The sequence below is a fragment of the Propithecus coquereli genome, unplaced genomic scaffold (genome assembly GCF_000956105.1).
Source record: "Propithecus coquereli isolate 6110/MARCELLA unplaced genomic scaffold, Pcoq_1.0 Scaffold495, whole genome shotgun sequence".
Taxonomy (NCBI): domain Eukaryota; kingdom Metazoa; phylum Chordata; class Mammalia; order Primates; family Indriidae; genus Propithecus; species Propithecus coquereli.
Genome location: NW_012150785.1, coordinates 38004 through 48095, shown reverse-complemented (window position 1 = coordinate 48095; position 10092 = coordinate 38004). Strand labels below are relative to the sequence as shown.

Genomic DNA, 10092 nt, shown 5'->3' with positions numbered 1-10092 from the left:
CCACCTCGGGATTTGCCCCACTCTCCTGGAGTCCCCAGGCAAGTAGCACCTGGGAGGGCTGGCGGGTAGGGAACTCGCAGTCTGAGTGCCCCTCAGTCTGTTATAGGGCCCCAAAAGGAAAGGTCCCGTTCTTTGGAGATGCCTCGGTGTGGTGGCTAAATTGACTTTATGGGCACGCACGGGTAGGGAGGGGGAAGGAGGGAATGGAGCACTATGGCGTCTGCCGCTAGGCTCGGGTCTGCACCCGGGGAGGTGCCCCGAGGGGGCTGGGAGCCTGGCGCTGAGTCCGCAAGAGGCCACTGCTCACTGGCGGCAGCCGTCTCTGGGCTGGTGTCGGCAAGTCTCTCCAGCCACTCAGGAGCCACCCGCAGTCCGAGATGCAAGGGAGAGGGAAGTTATCTGCTCTACCTACCCTTGTAGCTGGTCTCCAAGCCTCTCGGGACCTCTCTCCTTCCACTTCTCCTCCGCAACATCTTCCCGTGGAGTATCCTGTAGTTTCAGGCACCCTTCCTTCCGACCCTCACCCGATCTATGTGTCTCTGCTTGCTTATTTTTTTTCTCTTTCTTCTAAAATTCGTCTTTTTTGCAGAGACCTTCTGACTTGCGGCTTGTCTCATCCGCCATCTTGGCTCCTCCGGCATACAAGTTTTTAAAAATGGCTTCATCCTATCTCTCAGTCCGTAGCTGTACCATAGTCATATCTTACAAATGTCACTTTTGTCCCTATTTTCTCAGCCTTATCTTCCTCGACATCATGATGGTTATCTGTTGGGTAAGAAGCTGTTTTTATGATATCCACAGTTTGGAACTTATTTTTTTCTGGTAAAATGTTTTCTCCTACACTAACTGCGTACTTCTCTATATTTCCTTGCGGGAAAAATGATTCTGTTTTTTCTAAAAGACCCTGCAATAAACTAAGAATACTTGGATCCAGGTACAGAATGTAATGAAACTGCACCACAGGAAATCATGCTGGGCTCTGACAGAGTACATCAGCATAGATTGATTTTCTAGCCACACAGATCCTGGATTATCACCTGATTGTGCACTGCCCTGAGCTATTGACTTCTTATTTCAATGCTTCAAGGTAAAGATAAGAGCAGGAGGAACTTCTGAGTGAAAGGCTATCTAGATTACTCTAAGCCTCATACACAGTATTGGGAGAGGGAGCATACACGTGTTTCCAACTGTGCATTTCTGAAATCTGAGGGCTGTGGTTTGAATGTGTCTCCCAAAATTCATATTTGAAACTTAATCACCAGTTTGATAGTATGAAGAGGTACGGCCTTGCAAAGGGCTTCACTCTCATGAATGCCTTTATAAAAAAGGGCTGAGGGAGCTGATCATACCTTCCACCCATTTTCGCTTCCGTCCCTTCTGCCATGTGAGGACACTGCAAGAGATACTACCTTGGAAGCAGAGAATGGGCTCTCACCCTGCACTGAACCTGCCAGTGCCTTGATCTTGGACTTCTCAGCCTCAAGAACTATAAGAAATAAATTTCTATTATTTATGAATTACCCTGTCTTGCATATTTTATTGTAGCAGCACAAACATACTAAGACACTGAGTTTTTACTTACGAAATGTGATGCATGAGAGGGCTAAGTAAGAAAACTTGGTCATATGATTACATGATGGATTGTTTAGCATTACACCAATTAAAGCCTCTATCATGCAGGAAGAACACGGGAACAGTTAAACTTGGAAGGCTCCCCCTTGGCCCACAAGTTCTAGTCAACACATTTGAGAAGATAAGTCATATTCCTCCACTATAGGATGGCGTAATTTTATGCGAAAAAACTCTACTCAAAATTTTTTGCATATCTTCTCCTATGGTGCAACTAGATCATATGTAACTCTTGCTCGAATTACAGTTTTCTTTTTGTGCATGCAGTTTTTGCATTGTAATTTTGTTATCAACAAGTGGCGTTTCTATTGCCAAACAATATGAAGTTGAATATGGCACCCTTGGCCCAGCCTCTAATTCTATCTGATAGACATAACACTAGGACCTTAGCAACCCATATTTGTGTGTTTAAAACAATTCAAAGTACCCCAAAACTCTGTCTATTTTCTCCTTTGTCAGTCTCATTCTCCTCTCTTGCTTTCCCTCCCCCAACACTTTGCCTCTTTCTGTCTTGTTTATCTGTGACAATTTCTCCAAAAAAATTTTCCTTTAAATCTTTTCATTCCCACTACATAAGGGTAATACATTTCCCATCTTCCTATAGCCTGTGTTCCCTCTCTTACAAATAATGCTCTTTCAGCAACAAAAATTTTATATCATATTTCATCCCTAAATTATATTTATTTTGAATATGAACTTTATATCTTGAAACATAAAACACATAACAAGCAAATATGTGTCTTAGTATTAAATATGTTTTTAAAATGAGTAATTATATTCAGTCGTTCAGTAGTTTAAGAGAACATATTCAAATTGAAAAAAACAAATTCTCAGTTGTCTCTTCAATTAAACTATCTGCAGAAGTTGTGGCTCACATTAACTTTGGGTTTATGTCCGTCTATAATTGTGATTCGTTGTGTACAACTGGATGTCATCTAGTCGGGGATGGCCAACTACACTGGCATTCTTGAGAACTGCTATTCTCTTCCATGAAAGTAATTTGTCATATCCCTATTATAATTAAGCACAATATGTCATGTGAATTAGAACAAAAATTTATTTCATTCAAGATCAAACTAAGGTGGAGGCCACCATTCTAGAAACCAAAATATGAACTAGAGATTTTGTAATTATTGAGATGATGAAATGGCTAATATCTTTTCTAGAAAATGCCGTACCTGATTGTACTGATGGAACTATTTCAAGAAAACCAAGTAAATACAACCACAGTTAATTATTTTGACATATGGAGAAAGGTTCAAAAACTATATAAACAATCCAAAAATTTTCTTCTTCGCTTCTGAATTTCATGAAAAATATTATTACAAAAATATTCCAAAAATAATAGTGTCATAAAAAGATTTAAATAACTAATGCATCTTATAATCATATGATTTATCTTCATCTTGCTTGTTAGCTTGCCAAAAATCTCAAACTAGTTTGTTCAAACAGTACTAAATGATAAAGAATGGAGAGGTAAATGTCTTACCTTTTTAAAATAATGTACGAACATTTTATTTTTAACCTAAAGTAGACCTGAGTATTACTTTCAGATTAAATGCTTAAAGCAAAATAAAAATAAAATAATAAATAGGCCAATTCACTGTCTTTTCCTATTAATTTTATGACACCTTGTTCCTCTTTATGATGTAGCCTGATAGGTTTTGAAATCTATTAAAATCTAAATAAATATATCACAAAATTTTTGCTCATTTCTAATATAATACCATATATTTTCCTGCCAGTTAAAGAAAAACCCAATAGATATTTTTCCCTTTTATAGGGAAATATTTTTTCTGGCATTAGAAATATCAGTTAATGAAATTATAGCCCAAAAAAGAAACTAAGTATTATTATCTAATTATATAAATTGTGAAATTGCTATAGAATTATTTACTAATTTAAGTACCAAGACAGGAGAAAAATGAATTACAGGAACTAAATTTATAAGAACTACTAACATTATCTTTTAAATTGCCTTCCTGGACTCAACAAAATTTAGAATAATTTTAAAAATTTTTCAGTCTCCTTAGTTTGGTAATAAGATCTTGGAGTTAATTCCGGATGGTTTTTGTATCTGAATCTGATTCCACCTGCCTATGCTTTTGAGCTAAGAGGGATGTGAACAGAAGGCTAATCACTAAATGAAAAATGAAATGTATTCAATTAATCCTCCTTTGGCAAAAATTTCAGCTTCCTTCTCATAATAGTACTACAAAATCATGCAACCTAGTGGAAGGGGAGGGTGGTACCACTGATCATAAATGATCTTACTATAAGATAGACACACACATACTACACACACACACATTCAGAAAAATATGTAAAATTGTTTTGCATTCAAGGATTTAATGAAGCTTCCAAACATTACAGTTTCCACAAGAGAATGAATTTAAGAAAATCGTTATACCATGTTGTTTACCATGGTCAGTTAATCACATGAGCTCCTAACAACTCTGATCTTTAACCTTTAATGAGATACCATCTGCATGCTGCCTTTCAGAAAGGTCTTCAGGATAGTAAAATTCCCTTTTTTGGACCCTTTCATTCCTGTTTTAATACTCTGTTTCTCTTTCTTTTGAGTCAGCCTCTTCTAAATCATTAAATATGATCTATCCTTCATTTAGATTCATCTTTCAGTCTTTCAATTTTGTTATATTTCCATGTTGCCAAAATTATACTCCTTAATATTTTTCTCAGTTCTCAAGCTAAGAGAGCTTCAGAATTTTCTTCCATCTTTTCGTAGGTTATGAAATATTTCATTTCTTTATTCTGACTTCACTATATTAGATGTCAAAAACTGTGGAAGTATAAGAAAACCACAATATTTTTGCAAGAACATGCAAGAACATTATATTCTCTTTGTGATGTACCTAGTGAAATGGAGGGTCGAGTATCAAAATTATCATTTAAGCAGTTGGTCACCATTATGAAAGTGAGAAAAAAATTTTTAAAAATTTCCATAAAGTGGTTGCTATCTTAATTATGGTTGGGAAGTAAATATAGAAATGTAAGTCAGGGTCAAGAAAACATCAGGTCTTTCCTCAGTAACTAATTAGCTGAAGCTGATATTTGTCTTTTTTTAACATTCATAAATATATACTTTGCACCTAAAAGATGCCAATCATTTTATAAAAACTGGATATTTAACATTTAAAATACGTGATCCCTCTATTGAAGATTTGAAAAATATTTAACTAATATAATCAATATTTAGTTCAAGAAGTTGATGGGGGTGCCAATGGCCAATTGAAATATTCTTATTTTCCTTTCATTTTATGTTTATTACATGCAAAGATTTTTTGTTTGGTTCATTTTCGAGATATCCAGAAAATTTGAGGTCCCTATTTTTATGTGCTGGTGTGTCAAATAAATAATAATATTAACTACCTTATATCTAAATTATAAATTAAATAAATGCAAGTATTATAGAAATCAGAACATTTAAATTAGAATTTTAGATATATTATAGATCTATTGGTACCTCTTCATCGGAAGTCAAAATGGAGTCAGAAAAGTGCTAGACAACCATTAATTTAAAATGAGAGGAGAATGGTATGATTCCAAAGCATGAGAGGCAATTATAGAGACAATACATATGATGGTTAAAGGTCATGGACTTGCAACCAGTCACAGTGAATTCAAATCTCGACTCTGACACTTCGTACTTATGTCACCCTCGGTGGGTTACTTCACTGGCCAGTGTTTCATTTTTTTCAACTGTACAGTAATGATCATAATAGTAGGTACATACAGAGGTGTTTCAGAGGTTAAAATTGTTCAGTTCAATTTCTCATCCATCTTAAGAGCCAATCAATCAGTACTGTCAAGTTATAATATCCTGACACATTTTTCTCTACAGATGGAATATTACCATTTCAGAGACCATCATTACTGAGCACATGAGCCAGGAAATCCCTTATTTAATAGTGTCAAAAATAGATTGCTAACTTGGAGCTTTATAGCTTCATTTTGCTGTGCTTCACTCACTGCCTCATTCACTTATCAATCTTTTCTTCAGAGAAGCAACAACACAATAATCAAGTTTCAGTTAAGTAAGTTGCCATCCCTTTTCAGTTCTATCTTTCAGAAATTTTAGCCAGGAGACTGCACTGATGTTTTGGATATTGTCGAAATTGTCGGTTTCAGATTTTCATTTAAAAATTGCGCTTACTCTTAAAGAGTGCCATTAATGCCTATTAAATTTGGAATTAACCCTGAGTGAATATACCCTACTCTCATTGAAAGTTATCGAGAGTCACCTAGAGCAGGGCGAGCACTGTGGGCCGAGCAGGGGTTGCAGGGCAGAAGGAGTACAGACTAAAAAAATGCAGACACCAGGCACTACTCATTTCGCCACCTCTTATTTGCTACTGTACCAGAGGTCTAATAAGGCCTGTGTCTGTCTTGTTCCTGAATGAGCCAGAAAATTCATCTAAACAGCCTTCCTACAGTAGCTCCCTACTCCAAGTGACCAGACGAGAGTTCCAGACAAATGTTGTCTCCCACAACATTGACATAGCAGCCAGGTTTATTGGTGCGGCGGCAGACACAGTTGGTGTGGTTGGTTCAGAGGCTGGCATTGGAACCGTGTTTGGCAACTTGATCTTTTGGTATGCCAGGAACCCATCTCTCAAGGAGCAGCTCTTCTCCTATGCCATTCTGGGCTTTGCCGTGTCTGATGCTGTGGGGATCTTATGTTTGATGGCTGCCTTCCTCATCCTCTTCACCATGTGAGGTTCCATGTGGGTCACCTATCTGTCCCTGCTGCTGTGACTTCACCCTATTCCCGGTGCTAGGGTGTGCTAAGCCTTACCATTAAACAAAACGTTTCTCTAAAAAAAAAAAAAAGAGAGAGAGAAAGTTCTGAGTTCTTTGTTTCCTAGAGTCATCTACAGCTACACAAGTACAAAAATAAATAAACCTATGTGTGATATTTTAATGTTAAAATTTTAATTTTGTATATATCACCGATGTAAAACATTATATCGATATGTTTGAGGAGTTTATAAATAAGTCCAAAATACTTTGCAGAGTGGAAATTATGACATTTATTACTCCGTTAATGGCCTGGGACAATATAACATGTATTGATTCTCCATTAATAAAAAAACGTTACCTGCATTGCTCACTTTGTATTGATAGCATCATATGGACTATGTTGATTATAGATGATTTTACCTATTCAAAATATGTCCAATGAACCATGGAAGAAATTTATTGATTCAATCCAATTCGATTTTCTCAAAACTCACAGTATTTTATCTTAGTTTATAGCTTCAAACAAATTCATTTTTTTCTAATTTTGGGTTCGAATGACTTTTTCTCTGGGTTTTACTCAGTAATATATGTGAACAGTACAATAAGATGTCATTCCTGATTTCTTCCTTCAATAATAGGGAAAACCAGAGAAATGAAAAATGAAGTAATCTAAGCCTGCTAATAAATCCTCAAATGACAAGTAGAATTGAAATATCCCACACCGATTCTGCAGCCTCTTGAGTTATCTCTCTAGTGAAGCCAAAAGGCATTGAATTTCTACCACATCAGGCATGTATCATGCAATCTAAGTTTCACACATTTAAGCCAATGATTTTCAGAGAGGCTAAAAATTTAATAGAAAAAAAAGACACAATTATAGACTACTTTTGACTCATAATTTATAACAATTATAGAACAATTTTGTTTCAGATAGTGTTTCATAATCACATACCTTATTTAATTCATTTAAATTGATGTGTCATTTACAAATATTATTAATGTGCTATGTAAATTTACCTTCCTGAGGGACTATATTACTTTTTCAGAAGTCCTGAAAAATAGTCATACCCATGTTCCTGAGAAAAATTTAAAATAATGTGTTTGTTCAATGATGATATTAATATTTCCATTCCATAGTCTTTATTTTCATAAATAAAGCCACAATAAAAAAAAAAACCCTTCACTAACCATTTGTACTATAAAATTTACATTTCAGCAGTTAGCTTATGTAAGAAGAAATAATAAGGGCTTTGGTGTAACAAAGTCTGTGTTCTCGTTGTGAGACACTGAGTGGGTCCTGCATCTTGATTCATTTATTTGTAAAATAAATGATGGAATAGATATCTATGAGATGTCTTTCAGTTCTACATTTCACAATTTTGATTTTACCAGCTTCTAAGTGTGACTTTTCTAAAAGTATGTTACTTAATATTGTGTCCTCAGTTCTGGCAATGGAAGAGAACCCTTTAGGAAAGAATGATTCATAATCATTAGTCATAAGCTATAGTCCAAGAAAGAAAAACACATGGTTTTAACAAGCTACAAAAATTGCATTTCTCAGTTTTATTTACTAGTCCTCCTTACTTATTAGAAATAGTTTGGAAATAGAAGACTGTAAAAAGGAAATGGAATATGTTTTGTTATGGCAGATTTTTAAAAAATTCCATGGAGGGCATGGATACTGAAAATTCTCAGAATTGCCCTAGTTCCTGTGTAATCTTCTCAATTAAAGGGTGGTGGGGGATCAGAGCAGATTTTTCAGCCTCTCTAGTAAATCACCCTGATCCTCATCCTAAAGCTGCATAAGCACGTGATTTTGTCTGTTATGCAAATTGCCAGTGTTCTATATTGAGTTTTCAGACTTTTGTTTTCCAGTCATTTCAAGATGTAGATATTTGAGAATGCCACACACAGAGAGCTAGAGGATTTCATAAATTAAAGGTATTTTCTCCTAATAGAATTTACCTTTAATGTGATGTATGCACAAGACGATTTGCTATTTTTATGTCTTATCTGTGGTTTCTTGGTCAGAGATTTTAAGATATGTATATAACAGAGAATTTCCTGGACAAATATAACAAAAGGAAAAGTATCATAGAACCTAAATGTATATATTAAAACCTATAAAAATGTAATGCCATTGCTTTATTTGGTAGTATTTTTTAATTTCAGAATATTACAAATGAATTAATCATTTATATATTTAAATATATAAATAAATAAATATATATATATATATATACATGTGTGTGCGTGTGTTTATAGTGTAGTGTTATTTTAATGTAATCCCCATAAAGGGAGTTCCTACAATGTGAAAAGTGACATTGAGTGAAATGACTCAACACGTGAGAAATAATAATACATAAGCTAGTGTGCTGTAATAGGTAAGTTTTTATCTCTGTTCAAGATTTGAGAGAGAGAAGATCTGGAATTTATGCTAAGACTTAGTAATGAGTTTTAGATAAGAAAAAAAAACTGGAAACTTTATTTAAATAAGTAAATTATCATGTTATAGACATATCATCACCAATGAGAAGTAGTTTTTTATTCTCAGATTTTTCTGTAAGACACAAAAATGAATATGGGCATTTTTTTCTGTTTTGGAAACTAGGAGAAAAAAAGTTGCATTTAACATTACCAAATTCCATTTCAGTCATCATTTTGTATTTTATTTTCTACTTTTGTGTTTTTTGACAATGTAAAAAGCAGTAATGTTGCATCTGGAAAGAAGAATTTAAATTCTGACCCTGGATCTTACCAGTTACGTGACCTTGGGGAAATTACTTTAACTTTCTGAGCCATGGACTCCTCATCTGTCCAAAGAAAGATAAATATATTATATTGCATGACCGTTGTGATAAATATACACACATACACTCACACAAACATACATATATGTACACACACACACACACACACACACACATACAACCCAGCAACAGTAACATGTGCTCATCAAGTTTAATATAAAACCTTGGTTCTGGGCCGGGCGCCGTGGCTCACGCCTGTAATCCTAGCTCTCTGGGAGGCCGAGGCGGGCCGATTGTTTGAGATCAGGAGTTCGAAACCAGCCTGAGCAAGAGCGAGACCCCGTCTCTATTGAAAAAATAGAAAGAAATTAATCGGACAACTAAAAATATATAGAAAAAACTAGCCGGGCATGGTGGTGCATACCTGTAGTCCCAGCTACTCGGGAGGCTGAGGCAGGAGGATCACTTGAGCCCAGGAGTTTGAGGTTGCTGAGAGCTAAGATGACGCCACGGCACTCGAGGCCGGGCAACACAGTGAGACTCTGTCTCAAAAAAAAAAAAAAAAAAAAACATGGTTCTCAGATATTATAAACGCTCAAAATTGTTTCAAATTAGATGACATATAAAAGTATTTATATTTAATGAAAAAATATATCTGTGGATTGGAAGCTAAACATGACTGTACATTTTCAATTACTATTCCCAGAAGCCTGTTTCAGTATCTCCATTTAAGTTTAATTGAAAGGATTTACCTGACAGATGACTTTTGAAACACATTATGTTGATCCGATTAAGTTCTGCTTGCATAAGCTTAAACTTGACCCACACTGGCATTAGCTATTTTCACCTTTCTTTTCACTAACTCTTTAACAAACCTGTTCCCAGAGTGACACCTATGTCCTCTAGGTGTTTGTCTCTGGTCCAGGGATCTAAGAGAGAAATATTAAATATT

General features: G+C 35.4%; 1 pseudogene; it reads left to right on the top strand.

The window, feature by feature from the left end:
- Positions 1-213: 213 nt before the first annotated feature.
- LOC105819660 lies at positions 214-6366 on the top strand (annotated as a pseudogene).
- The last annotated feature ends 3726 nt before the right edge of the window (positions 6367-10092 follow it).